The sequence below is a fragment of the Mirounga angustirostris genome, unplaced genomic scaffold (assembly GCF_029215605.1).
Source record: "Mirounga angustirostris isolate CCGP_5_RB_7025 unplaced genomic scaffold, mMirAng1.0.hap1 SCAF_10, whole genome shotgun sequence".
Taxonomy (NCBI): Eukaryota; Metazoa; Chordata; class Mammalia; order Carnivora; family Phocidae; genus Mirounga; species Mirounga angustirostris.
In genome coordinates, this window is record NW_026991718.1 from 126,554,738 (window position 1) to 126,582,722 (window position 27,985).

Genomic DNA, 27,985 nt, shown 5'->3' on the forward strand with positions numbered 1-27,985 from the left:
TTACACACAGTAAAATTAGGTGGAAAACTGAAAACACAAAGACTTCAGCTTTCCTCAGCACTGAAAGCACCTTTAACTGTTAAGCCTGGGTCGTGCTATTTCCCTGTCTCCCGCCTCCAGCACAGACGAGAAGCCTCTGATTTCTCTTATCTCAAGAGCTTTAGACACCAACTCAGGAAAACATGTTCACATCTTATTCTCAAATCCTTATATTTACGTAGCACATACAAGCACTAAAACACAAAGAGAGGTGATAGGATAGAGTTACGAATACCTTTTTTTTTTTAAAGACTCCTAATTCCAAGTCCCAAATTTGGCTTGAGGACACAAAAATCTTCTCATAAAAACAGTCTCACCTTGGATGGCAGCTTCCATTTCACAAGTGTCACATACTTTTTAATGGGTTGTGGGAAGGGGAATGTGGGCACAGGAATTCTACAAAATTCTACAATTAAGGTATTTTCCATGCCCAGCATGGAGCCCAATGTGGGGCTCAAACTCATGACCATGAGATCAAGACCTGAGATGAGATCGAGTCAGACACTTAACCACCCAGCGCCCCTAAGCATTTTTAAAAATTATACATAATGTGTTAAAAATTGATCAGGTACAGAGGTGTCTGGGTGGCTCGGTCGAATGAGTGTCCAACTCTTGATTTCAGCTCAGGTCGTGATCTCAGGGTCGTGAGATCAAACCCCAGATGAGCTCCGTGCTGGGTGTGGAGCCTGCTTGGGATACTCTCTCTTCCTCTCCCCCTTCTCGCGCGCGCTCACTGTCTCTCTCTCTCTCCAGAAAAGAAAAAAAAAGTGAGGAGACACAAATGCAAATTCCTCACTCAGCAGTGATCTACCAAGACTAGGCCATACTGAGTGTACCATCTGAGTGATTTGTTTAATACACAAAAAGGCAGATTCTTCTAGAAATAGTTTACAGAACTATCTGCAAGAGTGCTTAGTCTTATATTCACTTTCAACTAACAGATTGTTAAATCATTGTAATATGAAACAACTACTTCAGCAATTATGGAAAAACATTTTAATATCCAATTTGTAACTAGATTAATATATGACTTATAATGAAGGTATACTTTTGTGTTCAACACATCATTCCCCTTTGCAGTAAGTGATGTTTCCAAACAAGATATGTTAGAAAGAAAAAGAAAAAAAGAAAAAAAGGAGAAAAGAAATCACCACAATTCTGAACAAGCTTAGATAACCACGAACATTTTACCCAAAATCTCTCCCTTCACCATCCTTTTCTTGGGGTTGCGCTACTGTCCAATGAACGCCTAGCGAGGGCAGTACTGCTAACGCCTGAACAAAGTCCTCCATCAAATCTTACGTAGTGTGGGTACACAGACACAAGAGCACTCCAGTTCCTTGCCAGGATAAAGCATCAGCTGTATGAACAGCAATTTCAGGGTAGTATATTCATTCCACATTCAACAAAAACTTATCAAGCATCTACTACATGTGAAACCTTATACGGCATATTGTACATTCTCAAGTGCTAGAAAAAATCTATTTGTTAAACTTTTCCTCAAAGACATAAAAAGAGATCTTTAAGCAACCAACTGTAAATCTATTAGTTCTCTAGGTTTTGAGAGGCTCCACTCTCAGAGAAACTTTGTCAACAACAATAAAAAAGCTAAGAAATAAACCATTTTCCTACAATAGCCTTGAAATACACCTAAAATGCCCACACCATTCCTTTACATTCAACAGTTATTTCTAAGATCCTTTCTGGACACATCTTTCTGGTTGCAATGTGGTTTTATGTTTTCTACAAATAAACTCACCCCACCCCCACAACCACCACCACACCTTCCTACCTTCACCCCCTACCAGCACCCACCATCGTGGCTCTGATCCCCAGAACAGCACTTCATTGACTCCAAACATTATCTAAACACTCGTAGGTAGGGCAGCCGCAAATACAGAAACATGGCAATCACTATACTCCTACATAACCATTTCCAAATAACAACGGCGATGTCAAGCAAATAATATCCAATAGCAGGCCCAAATATCAAATTACCCAATAAAAGGTTCTTTAAAAGAAATATGACCAAACTACTTAAGACAGAGGGAAAAACAAAACAAAAAGACCACTATGTACTTGATGCTCAAAAGAAAGACAGGACAAGTAGCCCTGAGGAGGCATAATCACTTGTAAGACAATAAAATCAGCCAAAAATAATGCCTGGAAACAACCCAGGCTATGCAAGATCTTTGCATCCAAGTGACTGAATGTGGCCCCTGTCTCACACTTGGCTCAGTGCCAAGTGGGCAATGGAGGATTTTCTTTCCACACAAATGTAACCACTGGGTGGTCCATTTAAAGAAACACTTCTTAAAAGAGAATTCATTATTAATTGTTCATCCTGGAAAGACCATCATACCAAACTGTACACTTAAGTGAAAAAAACTTTACCTCTGCAGCCTAACGAGCTGCAAACCTTACTTTCTTTTCTAGCTTTGCAACCTTATCAAGCTTCCCTCTTCTATTCCCTAGGAACAACTCTTAAAAATAAAGTCAAACACATATTATTTTTTGCAAACATGGAAGTGTTTTTAAAATCTAGACTTACAAGAACATGGAGAAATGTCTTAAACCAACCAAAATGAGTGACTATTCATGATTTGCTGGAGATTTTTCAGAGTAGCACTGTGTAACCTATTCTTAAGTAAGAAGGGGCTTAGTTCAACATAACAGTTAACTGGCTTTTCCTTTCAGAAAAGGGAAATTGTACTCTGTAACTATGTGCCATCTACCTAGAAACACGACTGCATTTACCATCATCTTCATGCAAAACAGACTAGAGCCAAGACCCAGTTTCTAAGAAACCAGCCTTGCTGCTAAGTAGCAACCAACAATGTTAAATCAGATCAAACTTCTGAGTTGTGGCTTTCAGTTCCACTCCCAAATAAGACAGCAATTATCCATCCAATTCTTGGCAATCCACTGCCCGATGCCTCAGTTTCCCCAGAACACCCTGTAACAGGATATTCGGCAAAGCCTCAGCTTCAGCAATCGGAGGGCGAAAATAATGAAGAAATCCTGAGGCATGGTATGGTAACAGTTTAGTCCTTGGAAAAGAAAAGCATTAAATAAACCCAGTGTAAATCCATTCATTGAGCCTGGTACAACTTCTCTGATTTCTTTATGCTTCAATTTCCTTATTCCCAAAGAAAGCTGGGTTTGACTTGCCCACTAATCACTACCTCAGTGATGTTATGATGCTGTGCTTTCAGCTCTCAGAGGGAAACTGCTAAAATACAAGGCAGCACTGACAGATGCAGTGCATTTTGCAGTGCCTTGATATAAAACTGTAAAATCCTCAACTCTTAAAAAACTTTTGGTCTAGATGATCACAAGCAGCCAGCAGTAAATGGAACTTGATTCATAACCCTATCTCATGACAGAAAACAATGTTGGATTATTTCCACAAGTTTGAAAATCAAGTTTTACATAAACAGTCTGAGAAATCAAAGGCAATCTACAAAACCTGCTATGAGCAAGATACTTACCAACCGAGTTATGTCTAATGACAACTTCAGTGGCCAATTTTCACGTCTCGACATTTAAAGTACACGGCAGTGCTGGCTAAAGGGTTTTACATTCTTGCCAACAATCTTCCCTGCATTTACTTTCTAATTAAATCTCAAGAGTAAAAAGAAATTCAGACTGCATACAATTTCTTCTTTTTCTCTAACATTACAGACAGAAGTAAAAGTCATTTTCCACACAAGCCACTCAAGAATTCAAAAATATCACAGTTTATGAACAGGCCTGAAATTAGAGAGCCAAATTATGTGTACCTTAAAAAGAGGTGCTCCGGGAATAATGCTGTTTTGGTTCAGTTCTGAGAGGTTATGTGATTAGGAAACTCCTAGAAAATAAGAAACAATAATAATTTACTAGAGTAGACCATTTCTGACAATGGAGATATATGTTGCTCGAGTTTTGGGGAAACCTAAGATTTACAAGGAGGAAAGTTTCTGAAAACATACTGTCATGGCCTGAAGCAACACACTGTAGAATCCACAAAAGCCCCAACTGCCTGGGAGCTGGGCAGAGTGCTTTGTGGAGACAGGACCCTGAGAGAGAGAGGAGTACTTCGAAACTACTTTTAAAGAAAGAAACTGGGCATCATATACTGTCTGATCACACAAGTGTGGTTTTTAAACTTACGGGGTTTTTCCCCCTTTTAGCTACCGGCTAAATATTTTATTTATAAATGTCCTTACCATATGCTTGGTCATGCAAATACAACTGCATGGGAAAATTTACAAAAACACAAGTTGCACATAAACATTCTTATATTAAATTGCAAAATACAAAAAGCACATTACCTCTAGTAAATCCAAACCATAATCATTCTTTAGAACTGGATTTCAGGCGACATAAGAGTTTAATTCTCAAACTCTCAGATCTGATTTATCTAGAGGTATCTTCCTTTTTAAAGGGTAGTACAGGTGATCCTTGAACAACGCGAGGGTTAGGGGTGCCGATCCCCCCACCCCACACAGTCGAAAATCCACGTGTAACTTTTCACTCCCCAAAGACTTCATCACTTATAGCCTAGCTGGTAACCGGAAGCCTCACCGATAACATAAACAGTTGATTAACACATATTTTATGTTACATGTATTATATACTGTATTCTTCCAATAAAGCTAGAGAAAAGAAAATATTAATAGTCATAAAGAGAAAATACATATATAATACTGTACTGCATTTATAAAAGAAATCCGCATATAAATGGACACATGCAGTTCAAACCTGCATTGTTCACAGGTCAACTGTAGTCAGTAACAAAGACGATTCCTTACCTTGAGATGCCTTTTGCATTTTTACAACATAATTTCACTCATTTCAATTTCTCACTGCTACTGTGACTTAACAGAAGATAAAAGTAGCTGTTCACTGTCCAAACAATTTCAGAAATAAAACAATAAAGTCTAATTTGTTTTACGGTATTTTAAACAACTCAAGTCCTTTTCGTAAATAGTATGTTATACTACTAACAAACTTTCCAATCTAGAGGCCTGTTGCTCCATAATCTCACAAGACTAGCATGAATGGAAACTGGAAAGGCCTCTGAGCAGCCCAAAGACATTTCTAAGACTGCCTAGGAGAGCTCATGCCTTCTACTCCGGGGGGGCTTCCCTCAATTCAAGTCCATCTGTGCTCAACAATTACGGTAGTTTTGGGTATCTATGTTTTTTTAGCCCAACCCAGAAATGTAAAAAATTAGAATAAAAAAAAATACATAAAAAAATAAATAAATAAAATGGAAAAAAGGAGCTGCTAGAGTCAGACAATGACAACAGTAAGAAACAACCACAACAACTCTACAGCAAAGGAAAAAGGAGGAGGGGGGAGAAATACAGCAGCTTGTAACCATCTGGATTTTAGACATTTTCACACAAAACAAGGATAGCTGACACTCATATACACATTCACACTCCCGTGACCAAACGCAGCTTTTGAAATCCCCCAACTATTTTCAAATGATAATCCAAAACCCTCATGATTATTACTAGTCTAGCTATATAGCACTTACTTTCTCCAAGCAGTGGCAGAGAAGACAGACTGGGGGTTAAGCCCAACTCCCTTACCTTCCCACTCAAGAAAACATACTAGAATGCAAAAGAATGAATTACATTCATTGCTTTATTCACTCAACAAAAAATTATTGAACACCTAATACTTGCAGGCAGTATTTTAGACACTGGGGAGAAGGCAGTGCATAAATAAGATACAGTCCCTGTCCTTGTGGAATTGTACAAGAATAACCTTGAACCTAACACAAATTTAGTAAATAATTCACAGTGGCATTTTAACTCACAGTAACAAATCATTTATAATACACATCACCTCATAACTAAAGAAGACAAGTAGAACAAAAAGACCCCTTGGCTGCAAAATGCTGATTTAGGATAAGGGCAAACCAGCTAGCACAGGGGTCTGTTTGGTTATGGTGGAGGAAAGTCTTGGCTGGAGATCTGAGTTTGGGTCCAACTCTGGTGCTGAGCTGAATAGTAAATGCTTCATTTGATATGTTAAGAGGCTTCAACCTTTTACTATATTAAATGGGGTCACTACCACCAATTTCATAGGATTAATAAAGTAACTGTACTGCTTGAATGGATTAGCTGGTAATACAGGTGAAATGCTTGTAAAGTGTGATATTCCATACCAAAGTTAGTTGTTAAACATCACTTTCTTAGGGTATACTGGAACTGATTTTATAAAATGACATAAGTCATATATGAAACACACTATTTAAGAAAGAAAAAACAGCAAAATTAGAAAGAACTTTATTAAAAAAAATTACTTTATTCTTTTTTTATGTTTGGTGCTTAAATAGGTAAATTCTGTTAACAGGGAAATCAGTACCCAGCAGTAGTCATACTCTAAATGTTCCAGACTGTAAAGGTTCACTATACTACAAACAAAAAGGGAATTTATTTACCTAACTCTATTTGACTGTCATCTAGGTGAAGGGTCATAGAGCTTCAATGAGCAGGTTGGTTAAATTGTGCAACAAAGAACATAAGCCTCCAGGAATAATCAGACTTATCATTACATATAAATTATCTTCTTTCTGACAGAGGAAAGGACTGCCTAGCATTTTGTACAAAATCACAATGGCATCAGCAGACAATGGCCCTGTTTGTATCAGGGTGGAATCTGCAAGAGTAGAAAATTCATGCCTCAGTTAATTTTAATCTATAGAAAGCATGGACTTCAAAAAGCAAAACTGTGAGAGAATCAGACAAGATCTAGTTAGATCAAAAAGCTCGTGCCTGAGGGGAGCCAATATAGACAATTTAAGAAGCAGCATGTGTTCACTTCATCCCCAGAAAAGACACATTTCCGACACCTTTTCATGATTAATGAGACACACGTACGTCATTACAGACTACATGGTCACCTAGGCTGAGGTTAAAACACAGAACGGAAACTCACACACCGTCTCATGAAAACCCCAAATCCAATGGGCAGGTTTAATTTCACTGATCTAGCCTCTTAAAACTAGCCATTAAGAGAGGACTACTGCCTGGGTGGAGAACCAAAGAGGCTTCCTATTCAGGAGATCACCGATTCAAAGAAAGTAAAAAAGGAACTGTTCAGGAGGCAGTTTAATACCAAACAGAAAGTTACATGAAATATTTCCAATACCATCAGCAAGGAAACAGATGTTAGACATGGCTGGGAGGCAAAGAGGACAACAACCAGAGAGCCCTATAAAGTTACTAACTAAACTTAACTTTAGTCTACTAAACTAACTAAACTTAACTTTAGTTTACTAAAGTTTACTTAAGTTTAGTTAAGTTTAAACTTGAGTTTAAGATTTAAGTTTAAGATTAAACTTACTAACTAAACTTAACTTTATTAAACTAACTAAACTTAACTTTAGTTTACTAAAGTTTACTTAAGTTTAGTTAAGTTTAAACTTAAACTAAATAAGTTTAGTTAATGCATATCCAATAAAGTAGAATATTATAATTCTAAAGAAACTAATTTTCTTAGCAACAACCTTGTCTATAGTTCATAAATCATTTTTAATTAACTTCATGAAGGATTATAGCAATAACTTAGGGGACAGCCTCCTACAACACACAGGTTAATGAAATATCCTCCTCCCGATTTACTTCTAAGTAGTTCCCGCCCCCCACAAACCTTTGAATCAACCTACAAGTTTTAATGTGGCTGTAGCAATCTATCACAACAAACAAAAGTACACGGTAAGTCTATTTCAAGGGAATGATGAATCGAGTTCATTTTAAAAACTGAGTATTACTGAAACAGACTTTTTTCAAATTGGTCTGAAGTTCTAGTGACCAAAAAATCATTCTAGCTATGGTGACACACAGAAAAAATCACCCTAAACAAAAAGCACCCGAGCATAATTAGAGATGAAGTTGGTTCAATGGAAAGAGCTCAGAACCCCACTCCAGTTACCTGGCCTCCCAGACAGGCCTCAGTATCCACAGCCACTATGAACAGACATCTGCAAAGACGTTTTCCAGTATCAGAAATACAAAATAAAGTGTCTACTTCAACTCTTAGCACCAAGGAAGAGCTCGCTGAACAGCAGCTTTTACATCATTAGATAAATTCAATCTGACCCTTCAGATTCCTTTCCTGCATCAAGTAACCCTCACCCTGTAATCCTAACCTACCTAGCACATGGTTAAGAGCTCAATAAATAGTAGCAAGTATTATCATCCAGCAAATTTACTAATCCTGTCCTCAGCTACATAAACATCTATAAATATAAACTTATAGCTACACATCACTTGTAAAAAACATTTTAAATGGGAACAGAGAACATGCTGACTAAAATCAACCCACTCACTGGGCAACCAGTTCTAAAGCTACATCAAATATAGAGATAATCTAATGAACAATCCTTTCCATTTAGGCAAAGACCCCAGGGCACTTAAATTTTTTTTTAAGATTTTGTAGTCTGGTAGACTAACAAAAATCTTCTAGAACAATTATGACCTCTGTATCATATAATAAAATAGCCTGGTTTGCTTCATTACTGTTATAAACTCACAAAGTCATCACACTTCTCCCCCAAATTAGATTCCAGATTAAACAAAAGCAGATGGGCTACAAATTTAATATTGAGAAGACTAATTTTTAATCGAAAGCAAATACTTTCTTGGACAGATTTTCCTACTTTTGCTTTCAGTAAATATACTCTGAAGGAGCCCCCTGAATATACTCCTTTAACAAATAAAGGAACATGTATAATTCCAGAAAATATAAAATTAAGTTTGCAGAGAATTTGTTTCTACCTCCTCTTATCTGGTGACATAAATCACTTTTATATCAACCTTATTCACTACTTTGGGAATGTACATATTAAAAAAAAATTAAGTTCTTTGTAGTAATTTCCTCATTTTACCATTTTTTAAATAATAAATAATTTTCTTTGGTAAGGTTTTCTAGTTCAGAGCATTAAACTGTCACAAAACAGATCTCCAAGCCATCCATCTAGGAGTATTTGTTAAGATCAACATAGCTATATATTTGTAATCCTATTATCTCCTTAGCAGGTGAGAACAAAGGATTTGGCCAACATTATTCAAGCTTTGTAATACTTGATTTACACATAAGCACACCTTATCGCAAAAATTCATTAAACATTTCTTCAAAAAAGCAAACAGTTCTGGAGTCAAAGCAAAATTGGAAACAAACAAATCAACAAAGCCCTTGGCTTTTAAAGGTCTAGAAACACCTTAGAGAGCTGCCTCACTTAAAATTCACTGTGGTGGGCGCCTGGGTGGCTCAGTTGGTTAAAATTCACTGTGGTGGCTACGTATGCTCAAGTGTTTAGTGTGCTGATGCTGCAATTTATTTTGAAATGTACGGAAAAATAAAATGGACTAATGAATTCAAAGAGACAGACAAATGGAACAGACCTGATAAAACAAGTAGAGCCAAATGTCAATGGCAGAGAGCAGGTGGTAGATACAGAGGCATATAGTAAATTTCTTTAAACTTGGTTATATGTTTGAAAATTTTCGTAATAAAATGTCAGGGAAAAATAAGGATAGCAAATAACATGTCTTCTCATTCAATCTCTAACTCATAATTTTTTTTTTTTTAAAGATTTTATTTATTTATTTGACAGAGACACAGCAAGAGCAGGAACACGAGCAGGGGGAGTGGGAGAGGGAGAAGCAGGCTTCCTGCTGAGCAGGGAGCCCGATGCGGGGCTCGATCCCAGGACCCTGGGATCACGACCTGAGCCGAAGGCAGACGCTTAACGACTGAGCCACCCAGGCGCCCTCTAACTCATAAATTACACTTTCTGGAACGGGATAAATGCTAAATCTTGATTTTAATGAGGTTTTATTTAAGGAAAAGCTCATATAGAAAATTATACTAGAGGGTGCCTGGGTGGCTCAGTTGGTTAGGCGGCTGCCTTCGGCTCAGGTCATGATCCTGGAGTCCCGGGATCGAGTCCCGCATCGGGCTCCCTGCTCGGCAGGGAGTCTGCTTCTCCCTCTGACCCTCCCCCCTCTCATGTGCTCTCTCTCATTCTCTCTCTCTCAAATAAATAAATAAAATCTTTAAAAAAAAAAAAAAAGAAAATTATACTAGAAGCATGTTAGCTACAAAGGTCTCTGTCACCAAAAGTTTACAATTTAAAACAACCTGTTTAGGTTTAGTGTGAAGCAAAAGGTCTAGTGTGAAACAAAATTTGTCATAAAATTCTCTCAACATTTCTGAAAGCTCTCATTTAAAAGGGGGAAGAATTTACATTTCCCCAACCTGAGCAATTCTGTGCCACTAAATATGACAGTGAGTAAGACGATCCAGTGTGGAGGCTCATAAAAACAAGGTCCCTGGAATTGACTTACTGACATCCAACTAAACGATGCTTTTTTCACGAAAGTTTCATTTTTATGCTGGTGAATTTCACTTTCACTCCATCCAGTAAAAGGGCAAGAGAGAAAGTTGCCCTGCAAGCTGAGAGAGCCACTCTGTGCCTCCTTTATTAAATATCTTCATTGTCTTACTGAGGGGAGACTGGATGAAGCAGCACAGTACAGGCCAACGTTTAACGATTACACTCAGAATAATTTAATGGATAAGACTTCAGAAATGAGGGGGGAAAGTTCTATGAGTCATACTCCTTTCTAAACTTAAAATAATCTGTATATACATGGGTTTTCTGGCTGAATCTTAAAAGAGAGCAATTTAGTCTGAACAAACTGTATTTATGGTAACAATTCCAAATACTTAAAAAAGTTTGACTTTAAGCCTCCTGGGAAGCACTAAGCATTTTTTAAAATAAAGCACATTTTGTGCCCTTTCTTAGATACCAGATTTTTTTTTCTAATTTTAAGAGGTATGCACAGCCCTCTCCATCTCCCAGACTGTAGTAAAACATAACATACGTTTTCACTACACCTGATCAAGCGCAAAGTAAACCTACATAATTGAAATTACAATTATCTAAAAGTAAATTACAATTGTCGAAAAGCTGTGAACAGCCCATGACCAGAAATTTAAAAATTAAGTAACAATGACAAATGTAATATTCCTGTCAACTTCAATTCTAGGAGAAATCGCTTTTCAGACAAGGAAGAAAAACATGAGCATCTAGGCTCTGAAATTCATTCATACTTACTAAAAATAATTCTACAACAAAGTTTTGAAATCAAATATCCTTTGCTTAATTCTTAACCTAATGTGACAGCAGCATATTTACACACCTACTGTAAAGAAACTTTGAAAGTTTCATTATGAATTATTAACTGTAGTTTAATTTTGACACAAAGTTATTCTCCATTGTAAGTGGTTTAACAAGTAGGTCTCCACCAAAACAGGCTTAGGGATATCTGTATTTCTGATTCCTTTTCAATTATAACCACTAACAGCTCAAGAACTGTTGCTTTTGTACACAAAAAAGCAAGGCAATATTTTGGACATGACTGAATGGAATAAGCACTGAACCAAGAGCTAATTTGGCCACTCATTTTTTTTCCTGCTGTATAGTAATCATGTGTAAACAGAGATGAGAAGACCAATAAACAAAATGAGAACTATGATTCCACTAAAAGTAAATTCCGTGACAGATTAACAGTCTGAGATGATCTTGTAAAATTATATGATGTTTAGGATTTGTTTCAAAATAACCCAGTTTGGGGGAGGAGGTACTTCATGAAACAAGATGACCTTGGCTACAAGTTAATTATTGTCAAAGCTAAGTGACCAATACATGGGGGTTCTCTACAGTTATCCAATTTTTCATGTTTTCCATAATAAAGAGTTTTTTAAAAAGGTTATCGACGGCAATATTAAAACATCATTTCCCCAACACTACAATTTTCGATGTGGCAGAAGACATGCGTGTTGTACAGCTATTTCTTAGGTGTTTTGAAGAGTCATCCAACCAAAGATTTTAAACTAGAAATGACGGTAAGGCTCTGTCAGAAAATTACAGAAAAATGTCAACAGGCCACTTTATATCACATGTAATCAAGAGACAGGTGTAATTCAAAACAGCTTTAAATTCAGTAAAGACATTTATTACCTAAAACAACTCTACAATATAGGAGGATCATTCAGGTGAGCAAACACACACGCACTACTTGTTTGTAAATTTGAACCTCTATGAGTTGCATTTCCTTAAGGAAAAGTACACATATACAACTAGGTAAAGAATTAAAAGAAACTCAGTATCTTTAAATAAAGTTGCTGTTTTAAAAATCCCACCTGTCACCAGGAGGACCGAAACTGCTCCCCCTACAATCCAACTGTATTTTTAGTTTTTACTTCAACAAAGAGCAATGTAATTTATATTTGGTAAGCACACCGATTCCTGAAAGATCAAGATCAATCAAAAACCCGGATTAACTCTCTTTCCCCCACCCTCTAAACAATTAAAGCTACAAGCAGAAGGGAAGAGTGACCTTAAAAACGTCCCCACAGCCAGAGAACAGAAGCAGAACAGACTGAAGCACACATCTTCGCCGGAACAGGAGAAAACTTCCACATAAGCAATACTGCAACACGGAGGTGGGGCAAGGGCTTAAAAGGAAAGTCGGCCAACAGGGACGGAGGGAATAAAAGCAAAGCTGCAGTGAAAAAAAGTTAGAAGTTAGAAATGTAGCGCAAGAAAGGACAGACATATTTTTTGCCAGCTTCCTACACCGCCCCCTCCAGAGCCTGACACAGAGCAAGTGCTCCAGAAAGGTTTGCTGAACTCAAGGAAAGCTTCTGCCAGCAACTTTCCCAGAAATGAAATGACAACAAGAAGCCGGATGATGGCAGAAAAAAAAAAGACAGGTTGCCCATACCGAGGGAGCTGGTGAAAATCTTGTAGCTGGCTCAGCGGAGGAGATGGAAGTAACAGCATCTTTTACAGTCTGCCTACTTACAGAGTGTCCCAATTAAACGTACGCCCCTTTCAGATGTTAACAACCCAAAACAAAAGCCCGGGCGCTGGCGGTGGGCACGCTAAATATTTCTGCTTCAAAGAAAACCCAAACGGGTAGGTAGGTCAACTTGTATCCCACTTTACCCATTAAATTATACCTTAATATCACGCTAATAAATTATGCAGACGGTTTATTGGGACACGCTGTGGGTCTGGCACTCTGATAAGCGCTTCACACGCCCCATTTCACGGAACCTTAACAGCCTGAAGAGGCAGGAACCGCATTAGCCCCTATTTCCAACCAAGACACAAAGAGTTTAAGTGACTTGCTTAAGGGAGTAGCGCTGGGGTTTGTACCCGTGCTGGACACCTGGGCTGTGCTCGTAACCACTACGCTCCAGATCCAGCTGCGGAGATTTAGACGCTCCGGATCTCAGGGACTTGAAGCGGGGACCCCCTCCCCATCCCCCGCCCCAGGAATAACTTCGGCATCCCCACGCACGAGGAGGAATTAGGAAAGGCGGCGTGGCACCTGTTTCTTGCCCCAGCAAGGGGTGGACGAGCTGGAGCGCCTGGGGTCCAGGCCGCGGGGCGCCCCGAGGCGGGGGGCGCGGGAGGACCCGCCTCCTCCGGGAAGGCCCCGCGGGCGGGACAGAGGCCCGGGGAAGAAGGCCAGGCGCGCGGGCCCGCCGAGGCCTAGGCCCCACCCGCCGCCCCCCTCCCCGCGGCCGCGGCGCCCGCGCGGGCCCCGCCAGGCCCGGCCCGGCCCGGCCCGGCCCGGCCGCCTCACCTGGCTGCTGCCCCGAGCTCGTCCCCCGGCCGGCAGTCCTGGGCGGCGGCGGTGGCGCCGGGGAAAGCGAGGAGGGGAAGGAAGAAGGGAGAGGAGGAAGGGAACGGCGGAGGGAAGAGGCGGAGTGGCCGCGGAGGAGGCGGGCGCCGCCGGGCCGGGGGGAGGGGGTCAGAGGAAGGGGGAGCCAAGCCAGACGCGGCGGCCGCCGGCGCAAACGCTGAAGAGCCGCTCCGGCGCCCGCAGCCCCGCAGGAAGTGACGGGGGAGGGGCCTGCGCCCGCCCCCGGCCCCCGCCCGCCTCCATGCCCGGCCCCACCCCCACCCGCGGTCCGAACCACAAGTCCCGGCGGGCGCTGCGACGGCGCCTGCTCTCGCAAGGCACTCCGGGAGCCTGGTGGGCTGGAGCCTGGTCGGGCCGGGTCGCGGCGGCCCACCCGGGTCCCCGGGGCCTGCTGGGAGTTGTAGTTCTGCTGGGAGTTGAGGGCTGCCCGGGGACCCGCAACGAGGCTGGGCCGACCTTCTTAACTCCGCCCCCCTCCCGTCGTTCTTCCCGTTTTCCTCTCTGTCCTTCCTTTTCCGCCTCCGTTCCTTCTTTCGCTCCTTCCTTTAGTTTCTCCTTCCGTAAATGTTTATTAAACGTCTGCTGTGTGCAAAGTACTGCTCCAAGAGTTGAGAATATAGAAGTGAACAGAGAGGCAAAAATCCCTGCCCTCAGAGAGCTTACGTTCTAGTGGGGGAAGCACATAATAAATAAAACCAGTTATTTTTATAGTCAGAGGGCGAGAAGTGCCAGATTGCTCTTTCTTTCACCCAGCTCTGGATAAACTAAAGGGGTCTTAGGGGGGTTGGGGTTAATGGTGGGGAATTTCGGACTTCCAGAATCACACTCAGCAAAGAATAATGTGCGCATTGTGAGAGGTCCAGGAAACAGTGAGTGAGGGGAAGAGCTGCAGATGCCCAGGCGTCCTCTTTCCTGCTCACTCTGGGACTACTTCCCCACTATTTAAAAATGGTTTATTTTCTCTCTGCCTATCTTTCTCGGTATCTTTCAATCTAGCTATTGCTCAATCTTTCTTGCCAAGGCAATGCAGTTTAATCTGCATAAGTTCATGATATGAGGTCCTGTGGCTGAAGGGGCCTCTCCAAACATGGCTTTGGGACCTTGCCCCTGGCCCAGAGGACACTTTTCTCTGGACCAGGCCCCCTTACTCTGCTTCTTGTAAAATGCAATGAGATTGAATTTCGGTACATCAAGAACAGTCAAAGGACTTTCACTGTCCAGTTAGTGCCAGTCCAAGACAGTGGTAAGCAACAGTCAGATATTGTCCAGCCCTCTGCTAAAGGAGAATTGTCTTCTCTTTCTAACTTCTAAGCAGTCGACCCCATAGCTCACTGGGTAAAGGAGCGGACACAGAGGGGTTTCTCTAAACTCAAAGCTGAGGTCCCCACACAATTTCTTCAGAGGTGTAAAGGTAGAAGGGGATGTTCTGACCCATTTTACTATCACCTGTGGGGACCCAAGTGACGGGCAGATGACTTCCAGTCTCCACTTATTTCCCTCCTTCCATATATTGAAGGGGCGATCCCTCTATTTTTTTTTTTCCCTAATCCCAATTTTGGATTTTATTCCACAATTTGGATCCTGATACAGCTGGGCCTCAGTTTCCCCCTTAGTTAAAGAAGAACAATTTCCTATCTTACCCAGTGGACATGAGAATCAGTAGAGCTTGATACCCTGTCTCATATTCCCCATCTGAAGAGTGATAGGACTCTCTTTAGAGTTGTGAAGTTCTAAGCGTGCTGCTGTGAGCAGCCTAAGCTGCGATCTGCTCTTGCTAGTGACCGATCATGTGTCATTCCAGGGGTCACATGTTCTTAGGGTACTGCCTCCCCCTTCCTCCCCTCACCCCTAGCAATCACTGATCTTTTTACCAACTCCATATTTTGCCTTTTTCAGAAATGTCATATAGTTGGAATCATGCAGTCTGTAGCCTTTTCAGATTGGCTTCTTCCTGTTAGGAATATGCAAAGTTCCCTCCATGTTTTTTCATGGCTTGATACCTCTTTTTCCATTTTTTAATAGATACATAGATAACATGAAGTATAATTTTTTTTTAGATAAAAATCAACTTCTCACAGGGTTTTTATTGATTTGCATGTTCCCATTCCTTATTATAAATGTATATAATTTACATTCTAGGAAGGAACACAGAATTTAGTGTAATTTACTTAATGGTTACAGTTTCTTATTTCCACCTTCATCTCTAAGAAAAATAAATAATTCCTTTATTATTGGCAAGAGTCAAGAAGTCTGCAGGCACTTAATGGTTACAGTTTCTTATTTCCACCTTCATCTCTAAGAAAAATAAATAATTCCTTTATTATTGGCAAGAGTCAAGAAGTCTGCAGGCCCTTAGAAGAGAATTTAACTCACAATACAAAGAGAGAAAACAAATCTAAGTGACCCACTCCTGAACCCAGTCAGCCCCACAGCTAACCTCTGCCTCAGTTAAATACAATTCCTTGATTACACAAAGCGAGTTCAGAGTCATTCTCAAAAAACAAGGAGTGCTGAGAACAGCCCTGTGGTCAGGTGGCTGGGGACCACCTGAACCTGAAGGGGTCATATGTATTGTCTGACCAATCTGTAGCCCTGTGCTTGATCTGTGCTGACCCGAGGGAAAAACAAAAACACCCCCCCCCCCGCAAAAAAAAACCCTAAGGAGTATTAAATCTTCAGCTTGTTGTTGTTTTTCTTCCTTTTTCTTTCATCTGTGTTTCTAGTTTTAATTAGTTGCTATCATTCTAACACTTACGTAATAACCTGGGTTTGGGGGCACCTGGGTGGCTCAGTTGGTTAAGCGTCTACCTTCGGCTCAGGTCATGATCTCAGGGTTATGGGATCCAGGCCCACTGCGGGCTCCCTGCTCAATGGGGAGTCTGCTTCTCCCTCTGCCCCTCCCCCCCACCCCCACCCCCCGTCTGTGTGAATGTGCGCATGCGCATTCTCTCTCAAATAAATAAAATCTTTAAAAAATAATAGTAATAATCATCTGGGTTAGTATCAGCTCTTTAAAAATGAGGCAGATTTGGCTGCACAGAGCCTGCAGAGTGACAGCTACACCCTATAGGTGGGCACATACTTTTCATGTCACTGCAGTCCCCACCCTACCCATGTCTCTCTGTTTATGTTATTTTCCTGTTCTTGTTGACATTTAAGTTTACCACGCCTGGCCTACTATGTAACTGCATGCTTTTCTGTGGAGCTGAAGACTTGTCAGGAAGACAGACCCTGGTCAGAGAATCTCCAAATGCAATGGTGATGAGTACAGGAAAGAAAGGTACATGGTATTATGAGGGCACTATGAACCCAGGTTTCAAGGTTTAGGGACAGTGCTTCAGCAAAGATCTGAAGAATATGTACAGGGTAACTAGGCAAAAGGGGTGCAGAAAGGGTTCCAAGTAGGAGGAAAAAATGTACAAAACCACATGGCCCAGATGCTAGTTACTATTGCTACAAAACAAATCACTTCCAAATGGAGTGGCTTAAAAGAACAGTAATCATATTATCATCTCTCATAGATCCATGGGTCAGGAATTCGGAAAGAGTTTGGCTAGACTCTTCTAACTTGGGTTTCTAATGTAGAACTGGACCACTGGGTGATAGAACACCTGGGGGCTGGCCGGGCCTTTCCCTCTTCATGGAGCCTCAGAGACTGTCCACGGGGCCTCTGCATGAGCTACTATGGGCTTCCTCACAGCATGGCGACCTCAGGGCTGTCAGACTGTTTACACGGTGGCTGAAGGCTTCAAGAGTGAATGTCCCGGAGAGCAAGGCAGAGTTGCATTTGCCTTATGTGACCTAGCCTCGGACATCATATAGAGTCACGTCTGCTGTAGTGTCCTGGCTACAAATGAGACGTAAGCCTGTCCAGATCCAAAGGGAGGGGGATTAGACTCCACCTCCTGTTGGGAAGTGCAAATGGCAGGTCTGGAGCTCAGAGGAGAGTCAGAACTGGAAATGTAATGTGTGAGTGGGTAGCATTTGAGAGTTAATTGAAGCCTCAGGTGTGGATGTTAGTGGATGTTAACACCTGATGAATGACCTCTGCTACACTCTCATGGCCCCTTAGCAGAACATTGCACCCTTATAATTATTTGATTTTCTGCTGAGTTCGCTCTGTTTGGCTAGGACTATGTGATCAACTTCCATGAGAGCAGGGACTCAGGCTGTCTTGATCATCATGGTGTCCCTGGCCCCTAAGACAGTGCCTGTACACATACATTTCCATCAGCTACTGAAGAACCACAGCCTCTCATTTGTGCTAGAGTCCCTAAAAAAACAAGGAACACCTGTAAGTTTGATTGGTGTATGTCAAAATCACTCATAGTATATGTTGCAAGGGCAAACACAGTTGAGAACTACTTGCTAGTCCAGTAATTCTCAGGATTATTTGAGGTAGACTGCTCCTCTGGGGCTATTTCAGCATCTTAGAGGGAGAGCATTTTATCTTAGAAGATGAAATGACATCATTACATCTTGACATCGTGACATCATGATGACATCTTGACATCTTTTTGTCAAAAAAAGACATCATTTACAAATCAGTAAAAAAAAAGAAAATTCCTAGGAATAAATTTTACAATAACGATGCACAATCTATACGAAGAGAAGATTTAAATTCTACAGAAGGATGCAGAAAAAGACTTGAATAGAAATATAAGCTATGTTCTTGACTAGCAAGACTCTGCATCATTAAGATATCAGAGATATTGAGATCCTTTTTTTAAGATTTTATTTATTTATTTGACAGATAGAGAGACAGAGGGCGCTAGCACAAGTAGGGGGAGCTACAGAGGAAGAGGGAAAAGTAGGCTCCCCGTTGAGCAGGGAGCCTGACCTGGGGCTCAGTCACAGGACCCTGGGATCATGACCTGAGCTGAAGGCAGACGCTTAACTGACTGAGCCACCCAGGTGCCCCTATGGAGATCCTAATTAAAAAAAAAAAAGCAAGACTTTATTTTGGAACTAGATGAGCCAAGTCTTCTTGTGGAAAAACTAACAAGAAAACATTTCTGAAAGTGCCTGCCCAAGTAATAAACATATTATCATGTCGTACTAGTTAAAACTGTTACCTGGGCTCCTGGCTGGCTCACTCAGTAGAGCATGCGACTCTTGATCTCTGGGTCATGAATGTAAGCCCGACAATGAGTGTAGAGTTTACCTTAAAACAAAACAAAACAAAAACAAAAACAAAACCTGTTAGATATTAGTGTCTAATTAGTTCAACAAATCAGCAGAAGAGAAATTCCCAAATAGACACAAATACAGGTAGGCATTTATTATTCAATAAAGGTGGTATTTCAAATTGGTGAAGATAAGAGATTTCATGCAATAAATGATTTGGGACAACTACAAAACACCTGTGGGGAAAAAAGAGTTAAATCCATCCTTCATATCTTACACCTGGAAAAATGCCAAATGGATCAAGGATTTAAATGGAAAGAGGGAAACCATAAAAGTACCAAAAGAGTTTCTGGGAGAAGTGGAGAAGACCCTTTTGATTATAACACAAAATTCAGAAGACTTAAAGGAAAAGATTGTTATATTTGATTTCATGAAAATAAAATATAATCATGGGAAGTAAAGAAGCAAATGACAAACTGGAAAAAAATTGCATCTGAAGCACAGAAAGGCAAGCTTTATTTTATTTTTAAAGTTTATTTTATTTACTTAAGTAATTTCTACACTCAACGCGGGGCTCAAACTCATGACCCTGAGATCAAGAGTCACAGGCTCCTCTGATGGAGCCAGCCATGCGCCCCAGAAAGACAAATTTTATAACATGTAAAGAATTATAACATGTCCTATGAATTACAAAAAGATTAAAACCCAATAGAAAAATGGGTAAAAGATAGCAACAGACAGTTCATGGGAAAGGAAAAACAAGCTGTTCTTAGAAATAACACCATGAGGGGCGCCTGGGTGGCTCAGTCATTAAGCGTCTGCCTTCAGCTCAGGTCATGGTCCCAGGGTCCTGGGATCGAGCCCCACATTAGGCTCCCTGCTCCTCGAGAAGCCTGCTTCTCCCTCTCCCGCTCCCCCTGCTTGTGTTCCCTCTCTCGCTGTGTCTCTCTCTATCAAATAAATAAATAAAATCTTAAAAAAGAAAGAAAGAACACCATGAGGGGTGCCTGGGTGGCTCAGTCAGTTAAGCACTGACCCTTGGTTTTCAGCTCATGTCACGGTTGTGAGATGAAGCCCCTCATCGGACTCTTTGCTGGGCATGGAGCCTGCTTAAGATTCTCTCTCTCCTTCTCCCTCTGCCCCCTGCAACTCTCTCCCTCTCTTAAACGAAGGAAGAAAGGAAGGAAGGAGGGAGGGAGGGAGGGAAGGAAGGAAGGAAGGATGAACACCATGAATTCAAGGATATTAATGGAAATACAGTTTGTAATAGCAAAAGTTTGGAAATAACATCAATGTCCATCGACCTAAGACTGGCTAAATAAATTACGACAAATTCTTACAATGGAATAATAATCAATGGTTAAAAAAAAAAAAAAGAACGAGGAGAGAGACTGCAAAGGGAATGAGAAACAAGCTACAGACTTGGATAAAGTATTTGCAAATCACATATCTGATAAAGGATTTGTATCCAGAATACAAAGAACCCTAAAGACTCAACAATAAGAAAACAAAAAACCCAAGGGAGGGGCACTTGGGTGGCTCAGCCGTTAAGCGTCTGCCTTCGGCTCAGGTCATGATCCCAGGGTCCTGGGATCGAGCCCCGCGTCGGGCTCCCTGCTCTGCGGGAAGCCTGCTTCTCTGTTCCGCGCTCCCCCTGCTTGTGTTCCCTCTCTCACCGTGTCTCTCTCTGTCAAATAAATAAAATCTTAAAAAAACAACAACAAAAAAACCCAAGGGAAAAATGGGCAAAAGAATTGAATAGACACTTCACGAAAGAAGTTACAGAGATATGTGGGTGTCAAATAAACATGTGAAAAGATGTCATTAGGGAAATGCAAATAAAACACACATACATACACTCACAAAGAGATATCATTACACACCTTTTAGAATAGCCAAAAAATAATAAAAATAAACCAACAACACCAAATAGACGAATGAAGAGCAACAGGAATGCTTATTCATTGCGGATAGAAATGCAAAACAGTACACCACTTGGGAAGGTACTTGGCAAGTTCTTTTAAAGTTAAACATGCACTTGCCATTCAACCCAGCAACTTATGTTCACATGAAGCCCTTGCACTAATGTTTATAGTAGCTTTCTTCTTAACAGCCAAACCTGGAAACAACCAAGATGTCTTTCAATAGGCGAATAGGTAAACAGTGGTCCATCCATGCAGTGGGACCCTCCTCAGCAACGAGCATAGATATGTTCATGAAACAACATAGATGAATCTTAATTGCATCATTATGGGTGAAAAAAAATGAAACCCAAAAGGCTACAAATTGTTTGCTTCCATTTTTATGACATTCTGAAAAAGGCAAGATTATAGGGACAGAAAACAAATCAGTGGTTGTGAGGGGTTGGGGTGGGGGAGGTAGCTGACTAAAATCCTACATCTAGTGTTTAGGTATTTAGGTGATTGAACTGTTCTTTATGTTACCGATGTCGTGGACACATGACTGCATTTTCCCAAGCCCTTACAGAGTAAACCTTACTGTATGCAAATGTTTAAAAATCAGTAAAGATGTCCAAGGTTCCCAAGATGGAATTAGAGACCGTGACAAATGAATCTCACTGGCGGGGATGGGAAAAAAAAGAGCTGACCCTAATTAACTTTGGAAAAGTGCTTTGACTGGAAATTGTAAAGCTAAAGGCAAAAGAACTGCACATAAACACTGTCCTCTAGTTGATAAGTGTTTCTCACAGGAATGAGAAATATAAAGCACTGTGAACTGAATGAAAATGAAATTACAACATACCAAAAACTTGGGGATGCAGTTAAGGCAATCTTTAGAGGGAAATTTGTAGTATTAAAATGTTTGTATTGGAAAAGCAAAAAAAAAAAAAAAAGTCTCAAATCAGTAGTAATCTAAGTCTCTTCCTTAAACTAGAAAAAGAAATTAAATCCTAAGCAAGCAGAATTACAGAAACAATAAAGATATGAGCAGATATCAATAAAATAGAAAGCAGTAATAATAGAGAAAATCTATGAAAACAGAAGCTCATTCTTCCGAAGGAAAAAAAAAATCAACCTCTATCCAGACTCATCAAGAAAAAAAAGTCAGAAGATTTGTGGCAGGTACAGAAAACATGTGTTTGTTAATGAACAGACCACCTCTGGATTCCAGGGGTCTGAAATGAAGCATAAAAATGTGATAACAGTATTTGCCTTTGAAGAGAAGGATTGAGTAGCCGGGGATAAGGTGGGGAAAAGACTTTTTTGCTGAAATACCTTTCAGTTTTCTTTTGAATGTGCATAATACATAATCACCTATTCAAAAATAGGGGTACCTTCCTGGCTGGCTTAGTCAGTACGGCATGCTACTCTTGATCTCAGAGTTGTAAGTTTGAGCCCCACATTGGGCCTAGAGATTACTTAAAAATACAAAATCTTTTTTTTAAAAAGTAACAAAAATAAAGTGCTTTTTATTTCAAAGAAAACATCTTCACTTGAGGAATGGTAGTTTTTATTTATTGTTTTATTAAGTCTTTAATTTATTTAAATAATCTCTGCACCCAATGTGGAGCTCAAACTCACAACCCCGAGATCAAGAGTCACATGCTGGGCGCCTGGGTGGCTCAGCTGGCTAGGCGACTGCTTCGGCTCAGGTCATAATCCCAGGGTCCTGGGATTGAGCCCCACATTGGGCTTCCTGCTCAGCAGGGGAGTCTGCTTCTTCCCCTCCCCATGCTCATGCTCTCTCACTCACTCTCTCTCTTTCAAATAAGTAAGTAAAATCTTAAAAAAAAAAAAGAGTCATATGATCTTCCAACTGAGCCAGCCGGGTGCCCTGAGTGCTGCTGGTTTTTAAAAAGCATATTCATTCATTCATGCATTCATTCATTCATTTAATATGTGGTGTTTATTATTTCCACGAATTTTTATACTTATATTGCAAATGAAGTCTTCCTAAAGCAATATTGCTTTTTATTTCATTTCTTTAAGGTTTTATTTATTCATCTGAGTCTTTAGGGTTCTTTGTATTCTGGATACAAATCCTTTATCAGATATGTGATTTGCAAATACTTTATCCAAGCATGAGCAGAGGGGAGAGGCAGAGGGAGAGGGAGAAGCAGACTCCCCACTGAGCAGGGAGCCCGATGCGGGGCTCGATCCCAGGACCTGGAGATGATGATCCGAGCCAAAGGTAGACGCTTAACCATCTGAGCCGCCCAGGTGACCCTTAAAATTTTATATAAATGGTATCATACTATTTAAATTCTTCTGTGCCTTACTTTTTGCCCCTCAACGTGACATTTTTGGGTGGTGCATCTCTATTTACATATGTAGCTTTAGTTTGTTCATTTTCACTTCTGTACACCATCACATGGGTGTAGCCCCTTGTACTTACCCAGTCTTCTGTTGACGGACATTTAGGTTGGTGGTATGTCTTGCTGTTGTAGGCACCGCCACTATCAGCATTCTTGGCGTATCTCCTCATGCAACTTGTAGATTTTACATTTCCTATATTCGTAATTGACTGTTTCCCAAAATACCCATTGATGTACCCTTTTCTAAGAGCTATCTTACCTATTGATTTTTTTATATGTATCTATGAACTATAGATATAATTTATGATAACTTTATTCTAATGCTCACAGACCTCAGGAAAATGGGGAGTAACAGTCATTCAATTTATTTATTCAATACATACTTAGATATCTACTAAGCATTAATTATGTGCCACGCACTGAGAATACTGAGATGAACAAAACAGACAGGCCCCTCCCTGCCTTCATGGAGGTTACATAAAGAACATATCTCTGCCTGGTCTTTTTCTCTTACCGACTGTCCTAAAAAATCTTGATAGGATTTTGTACAGGGATGCTATGGGCTCCAGGGTGAAATGAGAAGTAGTGATCATGAGTTAGTTCTAGGTCAACAAGGTAGCTCCTATTGGCTCAGCTGACATGGTTATCTCTCAAATTTAATACCAGGTAAGTCAGTTGGAAAAACAAAATCCTCATGATGTAAGTTTAAATTGATCCTATAGGAGAATCCATTGCTTATCTCAAGGTTATTTGGAAATAGGAGGGTATGTTTTCATATCCTACTGGAGGCAGAAGGCTACAGGGAGTCATTTCCCCTGGAATTAGAAAGCTTTTCGGTCATACAAAATAGCTTTTGGCTTCATGCAAATTATTTCTCAATAAGAGCAAAAGTGCTCTTATTATACTCAAGTATTATCTGCTCTCTAGATAATGTCTATGTTTTATTATGTAGTTTTAAAAATTAAGTTTCTTGGGGCACCTGGGTGGTACAGTCAGTCAAGCGTCCGACTCTTGGTTTTGGCACAAGTCATGATCTCAGGGTCATGGGATTGAGCCCCATGGCAGGGCTCCATGCTCAGTGGGGAGCCTGCTTGAGATTCTCTGTCCCCTCTTCCTCTGCCCCTCCCCCTGCTCTCTCTCACTTTCTCTCTCTCTCTAAAGTAAATAAATAAACCTTTTTAAAAAATTAAGTTTCTTAAAGTAATATGCACCCATAGTTTAAAAGAGACAAATAGTTTTAAGAAGCTTATCATGAAAAACAACACCCCCATCTACTCACTTTCAACTCTTTTCTTCAGGTATCTTCCTTTATATTTCTCTTTTTTTTTAAGATTTTATTTATCCATTTGAGAGAGAGAGAGAGGGAGAGCACAGAGGGAGAGTGAGAAGGAGAAACAGACTCCCCACTGAGCAGAGAGCCCAAAGTGGGGCTTGATCCTGGGACCCTGAGACCATGATGCGAGCCGAAGGCAGATGCTTAATTGACTGAGACACCCAGCCGCCCCTATATTTCTTTTTTTTTAATAGTTTATTTATTATTTTTTAGTAATCTCTACACCCAACATGGGGCTTGTACTCACAACCCCAAGATCAAGAGTCGTATGTTCTTCTAAGCCAGCCAGGCACTCCTCTTCCTTCATATTCTAAAGGACATGCCTATACTGATATTTCTTGATTCTTCCATTTAGATCTGTTGACTGTCTACCACGGAAGATGAGAATTAGTTCTCTTAGTCCTGTTCCCACCCACTCCAACACAGTAATTTCCCCTTCTCAGTTGTTCCAATATCTATCATAATTATTGATGCAATCAATATTTAATATTTACATTATTAAGCCTATATAAGTAGTATTCACCACTAAGCCATGTAAAGTATGATTACATTTCATTTCTTCTGTAACTTCCCCCCCCCAAAGTTACAAGTTGCCTTGATGTTTCATTTTCTTTTGTCACAAGATGTAGATAGGGAACTATTTCAGTCTCACTTTCAGCTGATGCTTCCCCATTCCAAAGTAAGTCTGCCTAGGCGGGACTTGTAAAAGAGGCGACTAAAAGCTGGTTATACCAGCTTTATTCATAATTGCCAAAACCTGGAAGCAACCAAGATATCCTTTAGTAGGTGAATGGATAAATAAACTGTACTACATCCAGGCAATGAAATATTATTCAGCACTAAAAAGAAATGAGCTATCAAGCCATGAGAACACATGGAGGAAACTAAAATGCACATTACTAAGTGAAAAAAGCCAATCTGAAGAGGCTACATACTGTGTGATTCCAGCTGTATGACATTCTAGAAAAAGCAAAACTATGGAGACAATTAAAGATCAGTGGCCCCCGGGGGTTTAGGTGGAGGGATGAATAAGCAGAGCACAGAGGACTCTTAGGGCAATGAAACTCTACATGATACTATAATGGTGGATAGATGTCATTATACCTTTGTCCAAATTCACAGAATGTACAACAGCAAAAGTGAGCCCTAATGTAGACTACGGACTTTGGGTGATAATGATGTGTCCATGTAGGTTCATGGGCTGTGACAAATGTACCCACTGGTGGAGGATGTTGATAGTGGAGTAGGCAGTGCATGTGTGGGGGTAGGGAGTATATGAGAATTCTCTGTACTTCTACTCTATTCTAATTTTGCTGTGAACCTAAAACTGCCCGAAAAATGAAGTCTATGAAATTAAAAAAATAAAAACTGGTTTTGTTACTTTTGGTCCCTACCCATTCAAGAGCATGAAAGGACTGTTGAAATTTCTCAAGATCAAAGAAAATGTTTGGAGAGCATTAATGAGCTGTGAGTACACTTCCGCCAGTTTGTGGGAATGAGAAAAGGAAGGCACTTCAGTAAGACCTCCTGATGAACTTGATGTGTCTCCTGAAGCTCAGGTGACATGGTAGGTGATGCCTGAGTCACACCTACCATGTGTGGCTGGCTAGCTCCTCTGATGGGGCAGAAAGAAACAGAGGTGCTGTTTCAGGTGCTGGACAGTATCCTGAGGACTAGACTGAGCCGTGCTGGGGAAACACCAGCTTGGATCTGGTCTAAGAGGTTTTTCCCGAGGAGTGAGGTGACCCCAGTCAAAAGAGGTTGCATGTCTGGGGGCTGAGGCCAGAATTATAAGTGGTCATAAAATCAAGGGGTCTTCTGTATCCAAATGGCCAACAGACACATGAAAAAGTACTCAACATCACTTGGCATCGGGGAAATACAAATCAAAACCTCAATGAGATACCACCTCACACCAGTCAGAATGGCTAAAATTAACAAGTCAGGAAACGACAGATGTTAGCGAGGATGCGGAGAAAGGGGAACCCTCCTACACTGTTGGTGGGAATGCAAGCTGGTGCAGCCACTCTGGAAAACAGCACGGAGGTTCCTCAAAAAGTTGAAAATAGAGCTACCCTATGACCCAGCAATTGCACTACTGGGTATTTACCCCAAAGATACAAATGTAGTGATCCGAAGGGGCACGTGCATCCCAATGTTTACACAATGTCCACAATAGCCAAACAATGGAAAGAACCTAGATGTCCATCAACAGATGAATGGATAGAGAAGATGTGGTATATATATACAATGGAATATTATGCAGCCATCAAAAAATTGAAATCTCGCCATTTGCAACGACGTGGATGGAACTAGAGGGTATTACGCTAAGCGAAATAAATCAATCAGAGAAGGACAATTATCATATGATCTCACTGATATGAGGAATTTGAGAAACAAGACAGAGGATCATAGGGGAAGTGAGGGGAAAATGAAACAATACGAAACCAGAGAGGGAGACAAACCCTAAGAGACTCTTAATCTCAGGAAACAAACTGAGGGTTGCTGGAGTGGAGGGGGGTGGGAGGGATGGAGTGGCTGGGTGATGGACACTGGGGAGGGTATGTGCTGTGGTGAGCACTGTGAATTGTGTAAGACTGATGAATCACAGACCTGTACCCCTGAAACAAATAATACATTATATGTTAATAAAAAAGGGCGCCTGGGTGGCTCAGTTGGTTAAGCGACTGCCTTCGGCTCAGGTCATGATCCTGGAGTCCCGGGATCGAGTCCCACATTGGGCTCCCTGCTCAGCGAGTGGTCTGCTTCTCCCTCTGACCCTCTTCCCTCTCGTGCTCTCTGTCTCTCATTCTCTCTCTCTCAAATAAATATCTTTAAAAAAAAAATAAAATAAAAATACATGTTAATAAAAAAAATAAAAGTAAAAAAAAAATCAAGGGGTTCTGGTTGAGCAAGGCCCCACCCATAAAGCAGATCAGAGCTCAGGGATCGGGGATGGAGGAGTGTCCTGGAAAAATCACACAAGTCAAAAGCACCCTGGAAGAGGAAGAGTCCATTGTGAACCTCTGCCACGGTCAGAGAATGCCATACTGCGTCTTCTCTCCTGTCTACACAGGCCTCTTCTATCCAGGAGGAACCAGAGACAGTCTCCTGGTGGAGAAGGATGCTGGAAGGCCCTGCGGGGAAGTAAAGAAGCCCACTGGGCCTCCCTTTCTACCTCAGGTGGCCAGTCTAAAGCAGGTTTATGTGGCAGAGGGAGAGATTATTTTATCTTAAATAAATTTGGGAGTTTTGACTCTTATTAGAGTGAATCAAATGAAATTGCCAATATTCAACCATTTTTGACTCCCACAAATGGCAACTTCATATGGTTCAGCTTAATGCATGAGCGTGGACTTTTGAATTACTGAACCGAGGTTGTCTGGAGGTTTTAAATGACCAAGAGAATTTTATTACCTGAGAGTGACTAAAAAATCCATGAGACTTGCCCTACACTTCACTCAAGGGTATGGGGGAAGAACA

At 40.9% G+C, this 27,985-nt stretch overlaps 1 protein-coding gene and 1 non-coding gene across 11 annotated transcripts in view; one reads left to right on the forward strand and one right to left on the reverse strand.

The window, feature by feature from the left end:
* The window catches only part of STAU1 (staufen double-stranded RNA binding protein 1), a 91,339-nt gene that overhangs the window by 41,072 nt on the left and 22,282 nt on the right, over nucleotides 1-27,985 (reverse strand). For 7 of the 10 annotated variants that reach the window (XM_064573334.1, XM_045885933.3, XM_045885932.3 and 4 more), the window contains exons 1-2: nucleotides 13,707-13,846; nucleotides 3,822-3,892 (exon numbers count right to left, since the gene is read on the reverse strand). The gene's annotated coding sequence lies outside the window, so the exon portion shown is untranslated. Of the gene's footprint in view, nucleotides 1-3,821; nucleotides 3,893-13,706; nucleotides 13,939-18,841; nucleotides 18,931-27,985 lie in introns of those variants that run through there. The other 3 variants (XM_054510154.2, XM_045885935.3, XM_045885934.3) reach the window with 2 other exon arrangements.
* Nucleotides 1,248-1,425, forward strand: LOC123852233 (U4atac minor spliceosomal RNA). The gene has a single exon (XR_006792839.1). It is a non-coding gene; the product is annotated as a U4atac minor spliceosomal RNA (small nuclear RNA).